General features: G+C 37.1%; 1 long non-coding RNA gene across 2 annotated transcripts in view; it reads right to left on the bottom strand.

Annotated features, from left to right (window-relative positions):
- LOC121151297 overlaps positions 1-24,336 on the bottom strand; it is a 231,409-nt gene that overhangs the window by 144,229 nt on the left and 62,844 nt on the right. For both annotated transcript variants that reach the window (XR_005883147.1, XR_005883146.1), the window contains exon 2: positions 6,460-6,546. This is a non-coding gene — a long non-coding RNA (uncharacterized LOC121151297). The remainder of the gene's footprint in view (positions 1-6,459; positions 6,547-24,336) is intronic.

Here is a 24,336-nt window from a genome sequence, read left to right as displayed (position 1 = left end):
CCTCTCCACCTGGAAATCCCTGAGACATCTCAGTTCCCATCCAAATCCACAACTACTTCAACGAACACAGTACACAGTGTCTCATAAATTTATCAGAAGCTATTGTAATAGAAAATAAGAGGCAAAGGATTCATTCATTAGAGACTGAATCTACATGCTCTACTCATTAAGCAAACACAAGTCTAAACCACAAGATTCTATTTCTTTACCAATGATATTGGCAAAAACAAATTAAAGATTAAGAACACCTAGGAATGAGAATTTAGAAAACCTATCACACTCATCAACTTACAATGACACAACCTTCATATTAGTTGAGAATGAAGATAGGAGTGAATATTAACCACAGGATAGAATTTGAAGGTGGAAGTCAGGTATATTTTTTTCTTTGTATATCCTGACTTTTAACAGTCATTATCACAGTTGATGACAAATTTCTAGCATATCTATTAGCATATCTATGGTGCATATCCATTCAGCCAGAATATAGATTTCATGTAGATGAAGACCATATCCATCTTGCTCACCAGCATGTCACCAGCACGACACAGAGACTGATGCTTAAAAATATTTGAGGGGCAAACTTTGGTCTACCATTTAAGATGCCCATGCTCCTTATCGGAGTTCCTGAGTTTGATACCACACCAGAGCCCCTGGCTCTGGCTTCCAGCAATTGTGGACTCTGGGAGCCAGCAGTGATGTCTCAAGTAGTTGGGTTCCTGTCATCCACATGGAAGACCCAGCTGCATACATCTGGGAAGCAAGCCAAGGGATGGGAACTTCCACTCTCTCTGCCTTTCATATAAATAAAACTCAATTTAGTTTTCTTCAGTTTTAAAAATCAAGAAGATATGTATTAGTTTATTAATGAACAGTTCAGGGAGTCCTATAATTTATGAAGAAATTAAATAATAGAACTCTTAAAATGGTTCTTCATGGCTTCCAGGAAAACAAAATCATAGTCATTCACTCACAATCTGGTTATTTCTTCCCCAGTCTTGTCCCCCACCTCACACTGGTTCACCACACCATGGCTCCTCCCCACTCCCACCCCGTTTCCTCTTCTGGACTGAGATTCCTTGAGGGAAATGACCATGTTTTATTGGCTGTTGTATCACCAGGCTTCCACAATACTCAAGGTGTTGTAACTCCTCTGGGAATGGTGTGAAATGATTGCTTCAACTGCAGAAGGGGCAGAAAAGGAATGAAAACAGCTTGGATCTAAAGCAGAGGATCCCTTCTCAAAAGTGGCAATGACTAGAGCTGACTTACCCATTACAAGTTTTGGAACCTTGGGAAAATCATTATAAAGTGGATATAACCACACCATAGCCTCTTTATAAGAATATTAAACAAAAGCAGCTAGCAGGTAGGAATATATGGAATTGTAGAATTTAAAGAATTCTAAAATTTTTATTATTTTTGTTGCAATGATAGGTGTATTTGATTTCATGTTGACTTCTCTAATCAAATTTATCTGTATCAAATGTCATTAAGTTGGTAGAAAATTCAACTTCAGTTATCACTGGCAACCCTTACACTGCCGCCGGGATCATGCAAAGAGCATAGGGAATTTCACTGGTTCTGGCATGAAGAAGGTCCTTTCACCTTTACTCTGTACTGCAAATACTCCTACAGTTCATAGACAGGAGGCCCCACAGGAACCCATGCTTCCTTGTTTTCCTCCAGTTGAAGGAAAGATTTACCTGAAGATCATGAAGCCTCCCCGGAGGACTCCCAGTAGCACCTTAAAGAGCCATGGTGTTATCCACTGATAGTTCTAGGTCATCCACATTCTCCCAAGAAATATTTCTTCTCTCCCAAGTTGCCCATATCCATCGCTACCCTCCAGGCACATATCTATCCTTTCTTAAACAAAGCCAACATAGACCATTCAAAGAGTAATTATGAACTCTTAGGGACTCTGAGACAAGAGAATGCAAAAGCTTGCTTAGCTTCGCGGAGCCACAATAGGAACAATGTATAATATAGTTATAGAAGGTGACCACTGTATTGTTACTGAATAGAAAGATAATGGGAAAACTAGTACAATGCAATTGACTAGAATTCCTGCACGAGCTTTCAGTTGAATAACTCACAAGAAGCTAAAGAATTTGGAAAGGATCCACATGTGCCCTGGTATTAAGCATGTCATACCACCTTCCAGCATCCCTGCTACAGATTTCATGGTGGAAGAAAATTGCACCTGTACTTTCAACTGGATGATTTTGCATCTGCCGGGATATGAATTCTCTAAGATATGTTGTCTCTGATGTCCTATTTCGAAAGCAAGGAACTTCTCTGCCTTAGACCCTACTCTTCCTTGCTCTTCACTTCTATTTAAGCTCCTTGTGCCAGTTACCATCTGACTTGGTAATAGGCCTCTGCCCCTGTGAGTGGTGGCTGCTCCAACTACTCTCAAAGTGCCAGCATGGTCCACAAGAGAATCCACAGTTGAATGAGTGAAGTACCCATGGCACATTTGCTGTGAGATCCCTGGTTAACTGCTTTTATACACAGCATTCCCCTCACCATGACATTCCATCACATCACTGAGAACCACAACTGCTCTGCACTTCAAGGTGTTTGATGTCATACCACCTGTCCTCTGTAAATTCGGGGAGGAAGCTGCAGCCCAGAATCAGACCTTAATTGGTACATGAAAAAGCTGCTCCTCTGTCAGATGTGAGTACCATCCCCACAATGGGTAGCATTGTGACCCTGACCAAGACTTAAACCAGCAAGACTCCACAAAACAGGAAAGCACTGTCACAAACAAAATGTAAGCTCTAACCACAGACCAAAAGACAACCAGTGTGACTACTAAACTAAGCAAATAGGAGACACATTCATTGATACAATCTCATCACATTTCTTCCAGGTCTAAAATCTAATTTATTATTTGATTAGTGTATTTAAGGGTATTTGTTTGATTTGTAGATATTGCTAGTGCTTTGTTGTCCTTTTAATCTTATTTTGATCTTGGGTAAAAGAAAAATAACAATCCCTGCTTGCATGATGATATTACAACAAGTAATATCAAATAAATTATGAATAGAGGTAGGTGTCAGACACAATTAAGCTGCTGCTTGGGATGACTGTATTCCATATCAGTATGTCTGATGTGACTCCTTCTTCCTTTAGTCCTGACCCAGCTGTCTGATAAAGTGTGCCATGGAAGGCAGCACTGTGGCCCATGTACCTGGATCGCCACCACCCATGTGAGAAACCTGGATTAAGTTCCAGGTTCCTGGATTCAGTCTGGGCCATCTCTACTTTTGTGGGCATTTGGGGAGCCATCCGATAGAAACATTGATCAATTTATCTACCTGTCTGACCATCTATCTATAACTCTACCCTTCAAATAAAATAGAATTTTTAAAACTCATGTACATGTATTTTTAAAAGTTCAAAGTGTTATCTAAATATGATATATCATTTTCAATGAATAGAGGCCATCCTATTTTCACATAACAATACTTAAATCCTTCTTATTTACATAATCACCTACTGACAAAAGACTGTTACATTGAATTTTCAAGCAAAACAATGAAATAACTTTAGACAGTTCCATTATCATACAATTCCAATTAAAACAAGGGATGGAAGAGAAGTACTTAACTATTTTATTCTTTCCCAGATTATAGGATGTTCTGAGATTTTCATCCTAGTAAGGAAGTATTTATAATCTAAATCTCCTTACATCAATGTATATGCTCCTTCATAATTGTTTCCTCTAGTCTGAAATTTTGGTGAAAAATCAGCAGGCATTTAAATCTGGAATATATTAAATACCTTTGGGTTTGATTGAGTCAGATTTGTAAACAAATGATTTTCCTAAAAACATGAAGTCACATAAAATCTTTTACTATTAATGCCTTGTTCTCTTCTGACACCATAAATAAACCTCATTTCCCCTCAAGGTTTAATGAAAAAAACACACACACACACACATTTTAAAAATCTCTCTTTCGGCAAAGTTATTAGGTAATTGCTACCCACTGCCTTGTTCCTGGTTCCCTTCAGCTCCTAATGAAGAAAGTAAACAATGTTTCCAGTCAAGCACAGCAAGGAGCTGTGGGTTTTAAGCAGACTTCTACTATCTTGGCATTTCTACAAGGTCTGTTAGATGATTTACAGTGGACTGGCTGTGGTAAGCAGCCTAATCTCTACCAATGCCACATAAAATCAACCTTGCAACAGTTTGACATCATGGGCTATGGCTTCTGACCCACTCTTAAGTTCCTTTCTAGCTTCCTATCATTTTTACTAGGTTATCCTTAAAGCATCCATTCCACTAGCCAGGTCATTAGCATTCCTCTTCTCTATTTTGTTTTTATTTCAAGCCACACTTACAGATCTCTATTGTGGGCAGAATAATGTACCAGCTTCTGTGAGAAGATCTAGAAGGACCAGAATAGATCTGCCTCCAAGTGGCTTACAGTTGCACAAGGCAGAGACCCCAAGTAAAGTTACAGGGACAAGATGCAACAATGAAAAGTACCTGCCACATGGAAGTCTCTACAGAAACGATATAAAACCTTTAAGTAAACGATAAAAGATCAATAGGATCTGTTTCTGTAGGAATGCAGCAGGAACTATTAGACAATAGAAATGATATGAAACAAGGCAGTGAGCTGAGACAATTCCCAAGAAGGCTGGCTAAATCATTTGGGATACTACTGTGATAATGCTGCTCATGATTAATCAATGTAGAAATCTGATTTTGCTTCTGTTAAATGCTGCATTTAGTCACTATGGTTAGTGAGTGGAAGAACGAAGGAGGAAGGGAGTGTAAAGAACAAACAGATCATGCACGGTCCCTATCCTAGCGGATTTTAACAGTGACAAAGAGAAACATGCAGAAATCCTTATAACAAAATTCACTGCCATTGATATAGTCCCATTTTCCACTTTGCATCTCTGAACTAGCAGGATCACACAGCTCCCAAAAACTCGCAAATATTTTCATCCAGTTTTTAGCTTGGCTTTCCATCCACCCAACAGTCCTCCACAAGGCATAACTTCTTAATCCATTTTCTTTTTATGAGTTATAATTTTTGTAAAAATTTTAACATTTTGTTGACTACCTATAGATCCTGAAGATTTTCTCCTATATATATTTTTTAAAAATTTGCTTCTATTTTACCATTAAAGTCTATTTTGAGTTTTCATTTAAGATGCAAGACTTAGATTGAGATTTATTTGCCAATGAAAATCTTCTTGCTCCAATATCATTTGCCAAAAAGCTGTCTTTACTCCATCAATTACTTCTTTATCTTCTTCAAAAATGAGTTGCAAATATTTACTTTGACCCATTGTTGGGTTTCCTATTCCATTCCAGCAACCTATGATCAATCCTCTCTGCTAACCCTTTACAGAACTGGCTATTATTACTATACAGTAAAAAATCTTGAAACAGGATAGACTAATTAGACTAATTCATCCTGATGTGTATTCTTATTTTTGAAATTGTAGCTATCCCAGTTCCTTTACTTTTCCATATAAGTTTTAAATAATATCTTCCACACCTACAAAGCTATCAAATTGGAATATTTTAATTTCATTAAGACTGTGTGGCACCTTAGGCAGAATTGATACATTTATTTGATCTAACCAATGAATAAGATAGACTCCTCTATTTAGTAAGATCTTACTCAGTTTTTCCCATTAGTATTTTATATTTTTCAGTTTATAAATACCACTTATGTTCTAGTAAATAATCCTACTTACATGTATTTTCAGCAACCATAAAAGGTATTATACTTTTAATTTCAGAGTCCACATTAGTTGCTAGGATATTAAAATTCAAGTAAGATTTTTACATTTATGCTGTATTCATCAACCCTGGTATACTTAAATCTAGGCTTTTGTGTGTGAGAGAGAGTTCATTAGATAAGCCCATCATCTGTTAATAGAGGCAATTTTATTTCTTGTTTTGCAGTCTGTGTTTTCTTATTTCCTTTTTTGCCTTCTTAAAATAGCCATAATCCAAAAATTATGTTGAATAAGAATGGTAATAGTTGATAGCCTTACCTTGTTCCTGATCTGAGACAGTATTCAGTCTTTCATTGAGTTGAAAAAAATGCCTCCTTTTTGAACATTTTTATCATGAATGTTTTTATTCTTTAATATCAAATATGTTAAAAGCAATCAGTAAGATTTTCTCAGCCTTCAGAGAAATGATTTACAATTCCTACATTGAGCTTTGCCAAGTCCTATTCCTACCCAACCACTTTAAAGCTAAAGGGAAAGATAAAGAAAAGGGCAAGAATTACCACATAGTCTTGTCTTCCATGTGTACAGAGAATTCCCACAGAGTGTAAATTTACGAGTTGATCTCTTGTTCATTGTTAATTCCATGACTAACACTCCTTTATCCAAAAAAAAGTTTTTCTTTGGATAAACAGTATCATGAAAAAGAACACAGGATTTTATTTTTTCCTGCTTAGCACTTACCCCCTTGCTTGATATTCTGCTGTCAGAAGACTTCAGCCTTAGTGATGGTTTTAGTATGGGTCATCAGTGAGATCCAGGTTGGAATGTCTAAATTCAAATCAAAGAGATTAAATGTAACAAATCCTAGTCACAAATAGATTAATTAATTGAGAGTAACTATAATGCAAACTAGATCAGAAATAAAAATTAGAAAAAAACTTGCTTACGGAATAGTTGTTCTTTCCCTTCTTGGTTTTCTATATGAAAACACCTTAAAGTTATTCTATCTGCAAATATTAAGGAGCTGTCTCAAAATTTAAATTTTATGAGATAAAATTCTTGATCAATTCTCTACTTAGTTCATTTTTTTCTCATCAGTTCATTTAAGTATTAATATTTTATTCTAATATTTCACTTTAAATTTCACATAATCGTGTTCAAGAATTCTACAAAATGAGGATGTCCCTTTTAATCCCAACTTATTATAGGGAATTAAGCGTGAACTTTGAGAACAATTTTCTCCAACACTTTAAAGACACAGTTCTCTTCCATTTAGTTTGTGTAAGGAGTCAAGAAAACAATTAAATACCCTTGATCACTTCACAACACTGGCTTTAGCCATCACATATGTGACTCCTACTACCCAGCCACACAACATTTAATCTTTCTCATTACAGCATGTAATTACAATCTTTGTCAATTTATCCTAACTTCTTTCAAAAACCTTCAAATTTAAGTGGTATAGACTGAGTAATTCTTCTGATCTCATAGAGCCATGGGTCTTGGTAATGCAATGTCTATTCCACTTCGATTAACTCCAAATGAAGGAGAGAGTTCTGCTTTGGATACTTGGCAATGTAACCATACACAGAAGACTAATCTTTCAATGATACAAGTTTAAGAAAACAAGAGGTGACTGGAACTCTGTTGTAATGAAATTACCCATGCATGGCAGTTTCAGGAAGGGGCATTTTTTCTTCTAGGAGCAGAGAGAGACATAGTGCCTTTACCCAATGAAAGTAATTGAGTGAATGATTTCACTTGTTTCTTCTTTGGACTGAATTATGCCTTTGCCATCTGTGGAGTGTGCTAAATACCACAGGGGCAGGAGGCTGTTTTCTCATGTCATTTATGTAATGGTAGTGTTGTCACTTGCCACCTTTGAGCAAAATCAATACGCAGCAAATGTTGGGCCAGATTTTCCACAGCTGAAGTGAAGTGGGGAATTGGGACAATTGTTCAGCTAAATTGAGCAGTTTTAAAAAGCAACACTTTACTTCAAATTACTCAAAATGGTTTAGGGAACATTTCTAGTTGCTCTGGCCTAACTTTGTTTCAGTTGTTGGTATCTGGCCACCAAGCCTCTTGCTGGGGCCACAGCAAAATTAAGTAAGCAAGGAATTTCCAGGGGGATACATTCTTTGTAAACACTGGAAGGATAGCTAACAGGGAGGAGAACTAGACAGGAAGAGAAAATAAATTTCTCAAGAATAAGATGGGCTTCCTTGGGAAGTGCTCAGTTATGTGGGCAGGAAGTGTTCTAGAAAACTATAGTGTCAACACAATGGCTCAATTGGCTAGTCTTCTTCTGATTATAAGTGGTAGCATCCCACATGGGCACAAATTCATGTATCAGCTTTTTCACTTTCCATCTAGCTTCCTGCTTCTGGCCTGGGAAAGCAGTGGAGAATGGCTGAAGGTCATGGGACCCTGTATCCACGTGCAAGAAGTTGAAGAAGCTTCTGGCTCCTGGCGTCATATTGGCTCAGCTCTGGTTATTGCCACCCCTTGGGGAGTGAACCAGCAGATGGAAGAGCTTTCTCTCTGTCTCTCCTCTCTTTAAATCTTTCTAGCAAAAATAAATAAATTTTTAAAAAGGGAGAAAAAAGGATTGGTCATATTTTCTCAAACTGAAGGCCACAACTCATAAAAGTCTTATGAAATCAATTTAGTAAGTTGTGATTATCATTTTGTTCTAGTTGGAGTGGAGTGGAATGAAACAAAAGAGAATAAAATTAGCCAAGGCCACTGCTACAGAAATCAGTATCGTTCTGTGAAACTTTACTTTAAATCATACATGCACATGCCAGGTCACAAGATAAAGATATCTTTTCAGTCTGGGTCCTAGTCTAAAAGGTTAAGAAGAAAAACTAGAATAGGAATCTAGATGAAGGGATGCAAGTATTGGCTGGTACTGATGGAACTACACAATTATTAAGGTCCAGATTAAAAAGGGAAACAGCTTGAATAATCTCTACAATTCTTTCATGGATAGTGAGGAGGAAAAAAAGACTACTTTTTCTTACAATATATAAAATGGCAAGTTTTACAGACGTGTTTAAGTGGTATCTCAAAATATGAGCTCCTGACATGATAAAGATCAGAAATCAAGTCTATAGAAAGGTAAGACTTATGTAATCCAATCCATGTTTTTCAAGTATCTGGTTTACAAAAGGGCAGGTATGAATTTGAAGGTGCTCCTCTTATGGCCATATTATCAAGGTAAACACATAAAATGGCCAACAAATCACAATAGTGGATAAGCAATGACTGCCTCTTTTCCTGTTCAAGAAAAACCTAAACGTCTCTCAATTTAGAGCTTTGAATGCTTACCAAATTTTATTAACATCAGTCCATCAGATATTGTATCTCCCTCATTTACCACATAGGTACAGAGTAAGGTCTTCAAGGATAAGATAGGGAGCTGAATGATTTTATATTGTCAAGTCAACATGATACATGGATTCAGTAAATGCTTGGTGATGTTTAATGAATACATTTTAAAATTACAACAACCTCAAAGAGTACTCAATCATATGGAGAGAAAGGAAGAAGGATGGTAAAGAGAGAAAAGAAGATTGAGTTAGAACAATATAGGCTCAGCAAAATCAAAAATTTGTCTGGCAATTCAGAAAGGGAAAGTTCAGCTTAGACACAGAAGTATTTTGTTTCCTGATCCTCTTCTCTGAAATCTCAGCAGTGACATCAACAAGACATGAACTCTCAGGAGCCTGATAACTCATACTCCTCATCATCTTATGGACTGGTAAACCTACTTACATAGTCTATAATATTGCTCTTCAACAACTAATAGCAGAATAAACTTTCACCCAGGATATTCTGGAGGGATTTAAGCAGTAGAGGAATGGAGAGAGAGGACAAAGAGACTATTAATTGTAGAAGACTCTGCCTCAAGATGTGGCAGAGGAAATGACCACCCAAACAGGAAGCAGAGATCTTGGTTTTCTAAACCAGCCAACTTTCTGTATTCCTCTAAGGCATTAAAATCAGATATACTCCAATGTGGGGTAGTGTTTAGTTCTTAGAAAAAGGGATTTAGAGCCAGACTTTTGACTATTTTATTCTTGGCTGTGCCACACAATCTTACTGTAGCCTTGGCAAACCTTCCTTTCCAACATCTTGAGGCCCCCTTTGACAAACCTGTAAAATGTCTGTGAATATTGGAGTGTATGAAGCACAGATAGCATTCAAAGTGTAGGCAGAACTGTGGGACCAGTGGAGAAATGGTCAAGGCATTAACAAACATCGTGTTCCAATGAAGAAGGCAGACTCCATCCCATTAAGGCATGAGTATTTGAAAGTCTCTGAAGAGGCAATCAGGAGCCACGTGATATCTTCTGTGTAGTAAAACAGGCAAGAACAATACAGACCCATACAGCCATACTCTAAGAAATATATAAAAACACCGAATGTGCATAAGGACACATACATAAAGACAACAGCATCTTAAATTCCTTTATATCCATCCATGATTGTCATTTTTCTGCCTTTGAAATGCTGTGTACAATTTTAAACTTTTTCAGTTGCAAAGACTGTTAGCGATCATGAAGTCCATTCCTTGTGCCAAAATAGGACTCTTAACTTACAGTTTTCATGCAGGTAGTCATTCAACTTCTGTGCGAATGTTCTCAGTGACTGAGAATTTACCATCTTTCAAGAAAGCTCTATCAAATGATACTATAACAAAAGACATACTATGGCAAAAGAGAAAAGCAAAGCTATACAGTGAGAATAGGATGCCCAACTTCCAAATTTGGCTAGTCTTGAGGGGTTTCCCTGGATGCTGGACTTCTCAGTGCTAAAAGTCTCAGGTGTCTTTGGGTCTCAGGTGAATGTCACCGTTCTTTCACCTTAGTTGAGAAAAAAAATAATGCACCAACTGGAAGCTACAAAAGCTATTTACTCTCCTGTTAGATACTATCTTCCTGGAAGATACATCCTTTGGATTCAAAGGTTGGAGAAAGTTGTGGGATTAACATGATTAATTGTTCTAGGAGTTTACTTCTTAAGATAATTGTTTTTATTTGACTTTTGGCATGGCTGATTCATTGTTCTGGAGGAAATGGAAGGATTTTTCTGAGTTAACTAATGATGACTACACAAGAATAAGACAACCTGTCGACAGCAATGTCTCTCTCACACACCAAAATGTGTGACCCAGTCAGCAAATAAAATAGTAAGTCTGGAGAAAAGAAACAGGAAGAAAACAAGAGCAGTTATTTGATCTGCCTTTGGAATAATGATCTCAAAAAAATTTCAGGTGAGCAATTTAATATTCAAAAAGCAGTAAACTTCCCAACAACAATGAATAAACATGACATTCATTAAGAACTCATGCTCCCTGAAGGAATTCTATCCCTGCTGGATTTGTTCAGTAAGATCTGTAGGGGACAAAGTGTCATGAGTAGACGCTAAGCATAACAGAGGAAAGCCAGAGGAACCCAGCATAAGGAGCTGGTCTCTGGGGGAATGGGTGTTCTGTATGGAGTAACTACAAGAATGTTTTAAGAAGGAGTAAGAGTCATACTATACACGAAAGAGGAGGGTATGCAGGAAAAATGGAAACTCGTGTATGGAGATCCACACCTTTACAAGTAGAGAAGTCATTAAACCACATATGTGAGTCATTTAACAATTTACTAAAAAGTTATAGAGTCACACAGAATAAAAGAGTCTCAATTCCTGGTTTCTCGTCTCAAGATTAATGGAGGAGGAAAGTGGGGAGGGGGAACACACAGTGCTGCCGTCTGCATTCTTTAAATTGTGGCAGCTTCACTTTGCATAAAGTAAGCAATTCCTCAGTGGCATCAGGTGCCACTTGCCTTCAACAACACATCTTCTTGCAAAATAAGAAACCCCCTCAGTATGGATTTTCCAATCCCAAATCTGTCTGCAAATACAGGTTGGTCATCCAGAAGCAACTACTTTGCAAAGACTCCATTTGGAATAATGATGAAGTTCAAGAGGTTAATCAAGTTATTAACATTTTGAAAGAAAGGAAATTTTCTTTCCCAGATGGCTTAACAGGTGACTCCTATAAATTACACAGTACATTACAGCGGGCATCCGCTAGCCCTGTTATAGTAAAGAGTCTGTCAACATTTCCATTATAAAGCCCTATTTTCAGGGTTTATAGCTCAGCCATAAAACTCTGCTCCGAGCTAGGCCTTGGCTTTCTAGTCAAATTCTCAACTCTGCACAAACTTTTTCTCCTATTCATCTTTTCTCCTTTCCTGTTCCTCTTCCTCTTCTTCATCCTCTTCCATCTTCCCTGTAGTGAATTTTCAAAACATCACTCTTGTTTAGGTAAAGGAGAACTTCCAAAGAGGAAAATCTTTCAGCCACTATATATTGGGCTTTTTCAATGCTCAGGTGTAAGTGTTTTGTTTTTAGAAACCATTAGCAACCAAGATGTTTCTAATCAGGCCTGTGCTGTAGTCCTTCAAATCATAAAGATGATATGAACCTCTTCATTGGAAGGTGAAGGGATTTCAGGAGAGTAGATTTTTTTTTTCAGAGAACTACTTTACGTTGTTTCTTGAATTTCAAATGTCTATATTTATTGTCACTCCCTAAAGGTCAAAGGAAGAGCATTTCCTATCATTTTATCAACCTGTTCTCCATGGGGCCTTGGAGAACACAGCAATAGCACAGTATCTTCCAGATGTGGGGTGTATGTGTGCATTCACAGGTCTCCAGGGTGGAGACAGACAACACACAGACTATGAGTTGACAAGGATGGCACACAAGTACATAAGTGACAAGCAGACTCTTCCCAGGCGAGTCAGTCACAGCCTGGGGAGTTGGCCTTTTCAAGGCTGTGGCGCAGACTAAACAAAGTTGTCTTTCCTTTCACCATGACATCCTCAAAGGTCAAGCCAGAAGCTGGGGAGGCCAGACGTGGAGGCCAACTCTGCTCAGAGACTGCTACTTCACTCTGAAAATTCCACTAACTGACCTTGGAGCTGACCCCCTCAACACACACACACACACACACACACACACACACACACACACAGCGCCCCTCCAAAACTTCATCCCAGACAGAAAGCTAAGCCATGGGCAGAAATCTATGTCAATACAGAGAATGGGGACAAAATACTCTTGTAAGGGATAAGCAAGGGCAGAGTCATGGCGGTATATGAATAGTTTTTCCCCAAGATCAACGCCAAGAAGGATGCATCTGACAACAGTATCAAAAGAATGGTCCTTCTCAAGACATCAGCAGCTTCCAAGCTGAGGCACCACATGACCCGTTCACGCCATCTCTGTTTCACCCAGGAAGAACTATCAGCCTCCATCTGCCTCAAAACAGGAGACTGAAGTTGGATTGTTCATGAGACAGCATTTTGGCTTGAGAAATGTTCCAATGGAAGGTGCTAAGATTTATCTACTGAGCTCACCCCAGGCACATCTGTGGAAGAACCTCACTCACATCTCCCATTTTCCCAGCTGATTGCCTTCTCATATGTTTTTCATAGTGTTTTGTTAATACACTTGCTCATTAGCAAAGGTATTTGGCTTAGAGGAAAACTGTGCCCCTTACAGCTCATCTTTTCCTCCTCCTGAGTCCTGTAGTCATTTCATAATATTTGAATTTGTGATATACATCACCATCATTTCCATAGCAATAGAAACAGCTGCTGTTAGGAAAACAGGATTTGCGAGTCAGTGAAAGAAAAGAACTGGAAAGAACTTAAGAGACCAGCTGGTCCTGTCTCCTGCCACAGACAGGTACACAGCTAAGTGGACCGAGAACTGTTTTCAATCAACACAATCCACTCACACAAACAACGTGCCTCTTCTTGCTGCTCGGTAACTAAATACACAACAGTTTCACTCTTGCGCAGGCTAGCCAAGAGCTTCAGATGGCAGGGACCACATCTTTTCCAGTATTTTCCCCTGTAGCATTTTACTCAGTGTCTGAGAATAGTGGATATTAATATGAATTTGTTGAATGATGAAACAAACTGCTGCATGTTGAACATATAATCAGTTTTACAGCCAGGATTTATTCTGGCTTTGTTTGAGTAAAATATCATCTGTTACAATTTAAATGCATTAAAACTCTTGAGTTCTTCATGTGAAAAAAAAATAAACTCTTCAAGAATGTCTATGCAATAATTTTTTATTCTATTTCCTATGACAAGCTAGTGACTGACACCTAACTCTTTTATTGTCTTGATTAAGTCAACAAATTCTTCATGTTTCTAATGACTGGTACAGGACTCCATTTGTATTTTAAGTTCTAATTGAAACTCAAAGCACTGGATGAGGATTCTGCACACTTCTCTTCTAGTTCTGCTATACCAGCTGAGGGGCCCTGTCCAAGACAAGGAGACACTCAATCCCTCAGTTTTCTTACCCACTAGTTCCCTGTCTAAGTCACAAAGCTCATTGTATGCAAAAAAAAATACTAAAATAGAAAAACAGCCTTTGAAATTCCCAGTTGTACATGTGTAGCAAGTATGACTATTAGAATTACTCAGGAAAGCCTAGACCCATTGGCCAACACAGAATACTACTTCCCAAACTGAACAGAGGTAGTCACCAGTCAAAAATGACAGCTGCCAGTCACAGCCTAAACTAAAGGAAACCAGAGCCACATGGTAGTTAAAACAATAAGGTCAGATTTCATTCTGGAACTTTGATAATGGGGGAGAAAATACCTCAGTATAAAACTGGGTCAATTTCAATACAGAAAGTATGAATCAAAATTTGTTGTCAGGGAGCCAGTGGGATTGTGGTTCCTTACTATGGATGGAAAATTACTGAATGAAGGATAGAAAGAATTTTTGCTCAATTGACTCAATAATGTTGTTGGTGGAGGTAGACTAGAGTAATCAGGGCTATTGGGGGCAGGAAATGAGGAATTTTATCAGCTATCAACAGTAATTCCATATCAAGCTTTGGGAAATTCACACCAAACTCAATTGGCAAGATTCTTGCCCAAACTGGCCTATATGAACCCAGAAAGTAGGGCCAAAGTCAAAGTCTAACAGAGCAGAGGACTTGGGAAATTTTTAGCTTAATAATAACTAAAGGTAAATATATTATTTTCCATAATCAACTTCTCTTCTTTGTTTATTTTTATAATCTATTAGCATAAATCCCAACCCAACTAGAGCAAAAAATGACAAGGGACAAGATACAAACTGAAATTTTCACTGGCAGACTCCACACTTTCCCTGAAAAATTGCACATTAGACTTGAGTCTTCACTCTTCAAACATAGCATCTCGGTTTTCCTTTAGACTTATTTCCCAGCAGGAGCCCAGGAGCCCTGGTATAAGCCATGCTTTAGCACGACAGACACACAAACATTGGCCATCCCCCTGTTAGACATCTAACTGCCAGCACTCCCAATTCCTGGCTTTTTCACCTGAGAGCCCTGACTCTCTTCCAATGAGGTGTAAACTTCCCTTCTCCTTTTGCCCTGCAATGGTAATTTATTATAAGTGATCTGTTTCTCAGTGTTCCTCTTTTATTTCCAAATCCCAAATTATTCTTGTGCCAACCCTAATCAATGTTCTCTTCTGGCTTTAGCTCTTATGACATTGTCCTTCCTCAGTGGACAATCTCTGGATCTATTTTCCCTTCTATTTGCCTCTCATGTTTCCTCAAAACGTGAGTTTCTGCATTTTGCTGCACCTTTTCCCTCCTTCCCAAAGGTATAAATGGTTCAACAACAGTGGTAAGGGTCCTGACAGAAGTTCTTCTGAGAGCTGCAGATTTGACAGTTTGTGTTCAGTATTCCTGCTTCAACCTGACCTAGCCCTGACTATTGTGGACACACACAGGAAGAAAACCAGCAGATAAAAGATTTCTCTTTCTCCTTCTTGCTCTATTTGTCTCTCTTCATCTCTATTCATGCATTTCAAATAAAAGAAAAACAATAGAGTATCTTCATTTTATTTAAGCATTGATTAGAATTGAATTTACCGCTTAGAGTTTTACTCATTTAAAACTTGGTTGAATTTTCCACAAACTGGCTTCCAGCTTCCTATGTACTGCACTTTGCTCTGTCTCCATGTCATAGACGTCTCATGCACAACACTGCTTTATACTATGACCATCTTACAACTGCAGTTTGAAACACAGTGGAGCCATTTCATAACATTAGGTATCTTCACTTATGGGACAATTAGAAAATGACTCATGGAAAAGATCAACAGGATACACATTTCATGAAACCAAAGCTGAGTGACCCCTAACTAAACTTCTAATTGTCTACATCCTCAAAATTTCCATATAGTATGTTATCACCATTCGATATGAGAACAATGACAGAAGAAAGCTCAGAATTGAAGGAGACATGGCCTTAAACAATTACATTTGCAATGTCTTGTCTTTGCCAATCTTAGAAACTCATAACCACACAAATGCACTGACAGGACTCCTCCCAGATCTTGGAATGAATTTGTACAAGCAAGGGGCTATGAAATGCACATATTATATCCTTCTAAATAAATCTGCCTCTGGTAATTAGTCACAGAACCAGCTGCCTTCAACAATTCTGAGACACTAGAATTAAAAGCGCATCAAACATGAAGAAACAAAGGACATTTATACAGTAAAACAAATGTTTTAATACAATTAAATCTTGAAGATGAAGTCAGTAAACCCAACAGACTCTAGAGTGCTGATTGAGGGACTTTGCTCTGTTACATTTGTCTACAAAACCACCATATATTATAATTGCTACACATGAGTAATGAATCAATATATGAATTAATGGTTATCATGAATTAACTGTTCATTACCAACCAGAATTTTTGAAGTGATCTGAAGAGATCTACATAAGAAGTCCATGTTTTCAGAGTGCAAGACTGTCAGTAGAGTGTCCTGTCCATGTGTTTTTATGATGGTCCAGGTGTGTCTAAATATTTCATGAATTGGTTCCAGGGAGTCAGGTAACCATCCTCAAAAGGAAGATTATATAAATATATCAGCATAATCTATGAACACTGATAGTAAGTCTAGTATTTAAAAGCCTTTCAAATTAAATAATGCATTCCTTTTCTATTTCTTATGTTTGGAATTAGGACTTTGGCTTTAAGCCTAAAACACCAAAAGAGCTGAAAAGAAAAAAATACAGCATTTGTAAATATAGCCTTGATAAGTAAAATAGAGAGTGATGCAGGAAGGAGAGAGAGCCAGATTCATGATACTTGGAATTGCAATGTCTGCTTCAGACCTGTCAGAGAAGTTGTAACTCAAATGATGGTGTTCTCAAAAACAAATTGTTGTCTGAAAGTGAACAACACTCTCTATCCAAACAAAAATGTTTTTAAACATTCCTGGATATGAACCCAGTATGGAAGTGGATTTGAAATAAACATTTTGCCATCTGTTGCCATACTGAGTCACTGAAGAATATTCTCCCCAAATGTTCGCATTTTCAGACTAATTGGTCCATGGCTGCCAGGCATGAAAAAGAAACTCCAAAACTCAGTGATTCCACTAAGCTGTAAAAGATACACTACATAGACACTGCTATTTAAAAATGAAGCTGTGGATTAACACTGAAGTCAAACCTTGGAAAACATTCCTACATTGTCAGAACATTTTATACAACAATTAATCATGATCACTGCATTCCAATAGCTTTGATTAAGATAATGTTTAATCTTCTATCAAAATACATTTACTTTACATTTATAATCTTCAGAGGACTTTGCTTTCTACTAAGCTCTAAAAACTTGAGGATGAATTTTGAGCTAGAAAAGGAAAAGATAAAGAGGAAAAAATGGGAGACATGAATAAATGATAGATGAGTGAGATTTCCAATAAGCAGTAAGAGGAGAGAAGACTTTAAAATGCTCAAAGAACTCTGGTACTGCTTTACATTTCAATCATGCCTTTCCCCTGAGAAGTATAGTACAAGCCCAAAAAGTTAAATTCAGTCTACTCAAGATTAGACCACTTAAGTTGGTCTCCCACCTGCCCATTCTCATCTATGGCTTTTTCAAGTCATCACCTGGCACTACCACGTTTACAATTTGTGAGACCATAATCCCAGTCTCAGGATCACCATTATGCCACCTTCATAGACTTACTGTCATGCCAAGTCAATCATGCATTAGCCCCAGGGTACACCAAATAATGTTAAATGGGAAATGGGAGCAGATAAAAAGAAAATGATAGCAGAAATGTCTCTTAAGAGAACAAAATAAATCTATTTAGCTTTAAAAAAATCTTAGTGAACCTAGTTAAAATCCTTGGTTTTCATCAAAATTTCTAAAACTCTTCTATTTAAAAGATAAAGCTAAGGAAATCATGATATAAACTAAGAGAAAATATTTGTAAACTATCTGATAAAGGACTGAGAATGACAAGACAACTCAATTTTTAAAAGAAAAAAAACAAGCAAATGTTCAAACAAGATATTTTATCAAAACAACCACACAAAATAAATAAGTACACAAAAAAGCTCGATATTGTTATCCACGGCACCAGTGTTGTAGTACAGCAGGATAACCCATGGCTTGCAACTCTAGCATCCCATATCAGATGACCAGTTTAAGATCCTGCTCTCTTGCTTCTGGTCCAACTCTCTGGTAATGTACGCTGGAAGGCAGAAGAACATGATCCAAGTATGTGGTCCTGTCACTTCTGTGGGAGACAGGGGGAAGGTCTGGGATCCTGGCTGCAGCCTGTCCCCAGCCTAGCTGTTGCACTCATTTGGGAAGTGAAGCAGTGGAGGAAGCTATACTCTTGCTCTTGCACTCTCTTATGCTTCTCTGTTGCTTTGCCTCAAATAAATATTTAAAAAATTTTGAAGAACTGAATCCCTCAATTGGGGAAGATTATCACATATAAATGATTTCTCACTTAATCAAAGAAACATTACAATAAATCCAAAATCAATTGCATCTAAATTACCTCATAAAATACAACTCTATTGATATTGATTTAAACTAAATCAAGTTAGAATACAATGTATTATTACTTTACTTTTCTGTTGGACTTTCAGACGAATGAAGTATATAACCTTGTTTAACACAAAAATCTTGCAAAATTGAGGCAAAATTTAATATTGCTGTTATTGACTGGTGTCTATAAATAGCTGACTGGGACAAGATTCCACATTCATTTATGCAAACATTCAAGAACTACTTCTTGAACACTCTGAAACCAGAGACCTACAAATACTCAATTCTTCCAAGTTTTGGATCAACAGGATATGTTTCTGTCTTCTTCCAATAAACTTGCATAAGGTATGGTCAGATGAGACTAAATATTAAAAAAATAATATTCTGCTTAATTGCAGCCAGCCCACAATGGAAGAGTTGCTTATTATTAGAAGATACTATCAAACAAAAGTGTATTTAGTATACTTAAAATGAGTGAAACTTACTGAAGGCACTTTGGGAAAGGGATCTGGTGCAGCAGTGGGGTTCAAAGTCTCGGCTTTGCTGCAATTGCAGCTTCCTATCAACATCCATCCTGAGAAGGAGCACGTGACAGTTTCAGTGCTTGCACCCGTGGCATGCACATGGGGGAGTTAGACTGACTTCTCAGCTCCTAGTTGCAGCACTGCCCAATTCTGACTATTACAGGAAAGTGGGGAATGAATCAGAAGACAGGAGACCTAGGTATGTATCCATCCATCATCTATATCATCTACTTATCTCTGTGTGCATGCCTGTGTATCTGCCTTTCCAATAAATGATCTTTTTAAAGTAATGAAGGACATATATTATTATTTGTTTTAATATGGAATGAAAGCAAGTTATATACATAAAATTTTTAGCCTTGAAACTTCTTGCTGAAGAATACCTCAGACTGGAAATCAACAGCCCTACACTCTAGTATCATCTGTACCAAAACTTCATACATTTCCCGAACTTCTCGCCTCATGTCTGCATTAAAAAATAATCCAACAGTTTCAACAAGGTCACTCCTAAACAAGCACTCCCCAGTGTTTCCAGAACTTTCAAAATATAGCCACGCTATTCAGAGTACACCATCTATGCATTCCTCCAGCTACACAGATTTACAAGGTCTAGTTCACTGCTACTCTGTTGCCATTTTGAAATTCTTACTAATTATTGAAAAACAGCCTCAAATTTTCAATCTGTGCTAAACACACAAATTATGTAACTGGTCCTAACACCACAAACTTTAAAAATCAATGAGATTGTTCTGAGTTACTTTTTATATATTACACCATTCATTTGAATTAAATCTAATCAAATTTATCTTGAAATAATTTAGTGAAGAAACTGGCAAACTGACAAATTTTACACAATTTCTAGGAACTTTTGTTAAGACAGATATGTTGAGAAGACAATTTACTTTGTCTGAGGGTTTAGAATTTCCTCTTCCTGTCCCAGATGAAGCAAGATATAAACTAGACAGTTCTCTTCTTATGTAATCATCTTTGTATGGAAGCAAGTATCTAGGCTTCACTTAATCTAAATTTTAATTTTAAAAACTGGATATTTCTTGTTCCTCAAGGTGTTACTTCCTAATTTTTAGTAATTAACATACAGAATACAAAAAATGTAATGTATATAAGCCAACTGGACATTTTGAGATTTGATTATTTTTAGCTCTTGTCTGCACACTTAAGGAACAATGAATTTTCCATTTAACACTTGAATTCTTTAGTTAGTGAAGAGATAAGCTTGTGATTATAAAGCAAACTGAAAGTACGTCATTGTAAAAGTTAAAAGATCAGACAGGAAGGAGTGTAGAAGTAAGGGAGAGGATAAGGGTAAGGTGGGAAGTATCATCATGTTCTTAAAATTATATATACGAAATAGGCAAAAAATTTCCCTTTATTATAATTTTTAAATTTTCAAAGATATATATATATATATATGAATGTCTACTATGCACAAAGCATGATGTTCAAGTCTAGGCAGAATATCAAAAATTAAAGGAAACAAAATTTCTTCCCTTATGAAGCCTAAAGTCACCAAAATGGTTTTCCCATTTATAGCCTTTCTAATTTTTCTTACATTTTTCCAAGAGCATTGGTTTTTAACTTAGAAACCTAGAAGAACAATATATGATATATTAGCTTTTTTAATTGTAATATAAGTGACTTTGTTCTTTTTTTTTTAAAATATCAGGTTTGACTGCATAATAATGAAAGAAACTTGGCTAAAACAATATCTGGGCTATGTGAAAGTTTATTCAGTAAATGGTTAGCTTTACTGCTAATTTAACCATGGCACCTTTTATCCTCATGTAAAAAAAAAAATGGCATGCATTATCTTGGTCTCAGAGCTGGCTTCCAGCCCAGACAACTCCTACAGCCAGCAGGGCCCAAGGCAGCAGTGCCTTTTTTATAAGGGGCCGAAAGCATTTGGCTTGACTCTTAAAAGCTGAGTCTTTCTGCAAGATGGCAAGTACATAACCTGAGTGCTTTGGAGCAGAGCTGGTTTTAAAAGCATTAGAGCAACTGAGCCTTCTCTTAATCGTGATCCAAACAAACACAGGCTGGTCCCCTGCAGTGCATTCATCCTCAGGAGTGTGACTGTGGTTTCTTTGTTAAGTGTCTTCCTCACGAATTTGCCACAGCACAAAGCAACAGATACCTACTACCTATTTCCACACCAGCTCCTGAGGTGAAGAAATAACAAGTTGAAACTAAGCTGAAGCTAGAAAGATCCTGAGGCAGATTTTGAGGTGAGGAAGTCAGTAAGTGCCATTTTTCAGGGTTTGGTAATCAGGAATAATGTTAAGCTTTCAAATGATCCTCCTATAATTAGAATATGAATGAAGGGTCACATCCCTAGACAAAGAATATGATGCTTTTTTAATTTCTCCACTCAGTGGAAACGTGTTGTTTTATGTGCTCATCTTCTTCCTTGCAATGTCAGGGAACATACACTTTTGGTGGCAGCTTCAATTGACTATCTGAGAATCCCATCCCACAGTTGGACACATGACCAATAGAAGCCAATCAAAATTATTCTCTGGGTTTCCTCACAAGTTTCAGAGGAGAAAGAGAGGAGTTCCTCTTCTTGTCACTAGACTGTAAGAACATAAGATGTTGGATTCCTGGAGTCGCGTGGAACATGTCAGCCAGAAAAGCTGGGGCTGTGAAGTTGAGAAAAGTACAAATGCTGAGATTATGAGGTTGCTCTGATGTGCCAGTGGCTGGACATGTACAAATGTTTTACCAACTCTGCTTGCATGAAAGTCACTTGCATACCCTGAAACCAACCAGTGAAAAACACCACCGAAATTAGCAAACACTACAAATCGGGTCTGATTTTATTTTTTTTTTATCACATAACTCTCTAAATTAAAAGGTCATTTGTTATTTGTTTTGGAAGATCTTAATCCGTTATCTCTTTGAATGTTCCATTTTAGTAAAACCAAGAGCATCTCTCTTGTATGTTTTGTTATGACTCATTTTCATTGGATTTCTGATACCTAAAATGAGTAAGATTCTGGAAAATTCAATCCCTTTCCTGAAGGCTACAGCCTGCTGAATATCAAGCCAAGTCAGGTAGGATCCAGAGGGTGAGAGGGAAACAAGTTCTCAGAATCAATGAAACCCATCTCCCACCAATTAGCTTCCTGTGTGACTATGGTATTAAATGTATGGGAGCAATGTATTAGAACTGAATGCTCTGTTCTGTGTGAAGCCTGTGTGCCAGGGATTAGGCACAAGGGGTAAGGAGAGTGAGAGAAAACAAGGCATGCTCAGAGCCAGCCACTGCCTACCACACAGCCTATGCCTATATATACAGACTTTCATTTGCATCATTAGTTGGTTCCCTTACCCAACTCAGTAACTTTTGAAAATCAACATCTACTCAAAGATAGACTGGATTCATTAATTTAAATTTAAATTATGTGAAAAAGAGAGTCCCCTATGGGCACACAAATCAACCAGAATAATTTTCCATGCATATCAATCCAGCAAAACAAAGTGAATTAGATGAAAAAGAGACAGCAAGGCATGGAAAACAAGCTGAATATGAATTCAGCTCAAGATAATTACCATCCAACTAAAGTCTTGTGACAATCTCAAAAAATGCGAAAGAAGAAAACAGAAATCAAAACACTCTTTCTATATATATATATATGCATAGATAGATAATATATATGATATATATAACATATATATGTATATGAAACAAAGACCCAGAATAAGGACACGTTTTTGGTCTTCCTTAGGTATAGAATCAAATACATGGAATAGAAAACAATTCCAACATTGCTAGATGACAAATGTCCTTCAAAATGAAGAAAAGCCTGAATTTACTACTTCAAAAATACATGCCATATTGTGGATATACCTAGCTTTTCTACCTAATTCCCATTTTCTTTCCCCTTTTCCAACAACTTTTCCTCTATACGATGTCTACACTTTGGGGACACTGATAGCACACTCTTTGTCAAGGGCTGGTTTAAGCTAATGAGAAATCTGGTATCAGACTATTTATTCCTCAGAATATAATCTATTTTTGTACATAACTAATATATTATCTTCACCATGGATGCTCTGTACTTTCTCTTTAATGTGGCTATGAATGGATTCATAATAATTATGATAATAATTCTTCACAAGATCAGCACAGTCCGTAACATCACCCAAGAGCCAATTATGTGTGTATCTTCCCCACTTTCAGAGAAGTCACTCTGGTACTGTGAAATCAGTCACTGACAGTATTTATCCCACAGCAATCAGTACACATTACAAATCATGGCTAGCTTCCTTACTGTGGACAATTTGTCACTACATATTTATCAGCCCATAATTGAATACATACACAATTCTATAAAATTAAAAATTTTTTCAGATTCAGAAAATTCTAATCTGTAATCTCTTTAAAAATTGTCCCTTCTCCTGACTTTTACCTTTAAGGACACTTATTTTATTTTCTATTCCTTTATCTCTCTGTGCTATATTCTAAGTAATTTTCTCAGTTCTGTCTTCCAGTTCACTAATTCCTTTTTCACTTGAGCATAATCTTATATTCAACTCATCCAGGAAGACACCAATGATGAACCTATGCTCTATATGTTCTTCATATTTTTCTCTTCAAAATGTGCTGCTCTCCCATTACAGTTTTCATTTATTACTTTGCCACTTTAAACATTTGAGGCATGGTTACTTTGTAGTGATTGCCAGATTGTTCTATTAATGTTAATGAACATATCAGTCTTACTCTATGTAGTCTCTGCTGACTCTTCTTCATGATCAGCTATTTCCTCAGAGAATTAACCAACTTTTTCTCTAGTATGTCATCATGCAGAAATAATGTTTATTTCTCATTAATTTCTATATTTAAATTTGGTTTGATAAATGTTGCACATCTATTAGTTCATAACTAGATGACTGAAAAGTGGGTGTAGTTTAATTCTCCCCTTTTTAAAAAAGATTTATTTACTTATGTATATAAAAGGAAGTGACTGAGAGAAAAGTAGACATAGAGGAATCTTCCATCCACTGATTCACTCCCCAGATGGGTGTAACAGCCAGGGCTGGACCAGGCCCAAACCAGGAACCAATGATTTTATACTCGTCTCTAGTGTGGGACCCAAACACTTAGGTTATTTTTCTGCTGTTTTCCAGGTGCCTGAACAAGAAGCTAAATTCGAAGTAGAGCAGCTGAGATTCAAATCA

This window comes from Ochotona curzoniae, unplaced genomic scaffold, assembly GCF_017591425.1.
Source record: "Ochotona curzoniae isolate NIBS_2020 unplaced genomic scaffold, NIBS_Ocur_1.0 contig_2318, whole genome shotgun sequence".
NCBI classification, from domain to species: Eukaryota; Metazoa; Chordata; class Mammalia; order Lagomorpha; family Ochotonidae; genus Ochotona; species Ochotona curzoniae.
The sequence above is the reverse complement of the archived record's forward strand: the minus strand, read 5'-3'. Positions and strand labels throughout refer to the sequence as shown.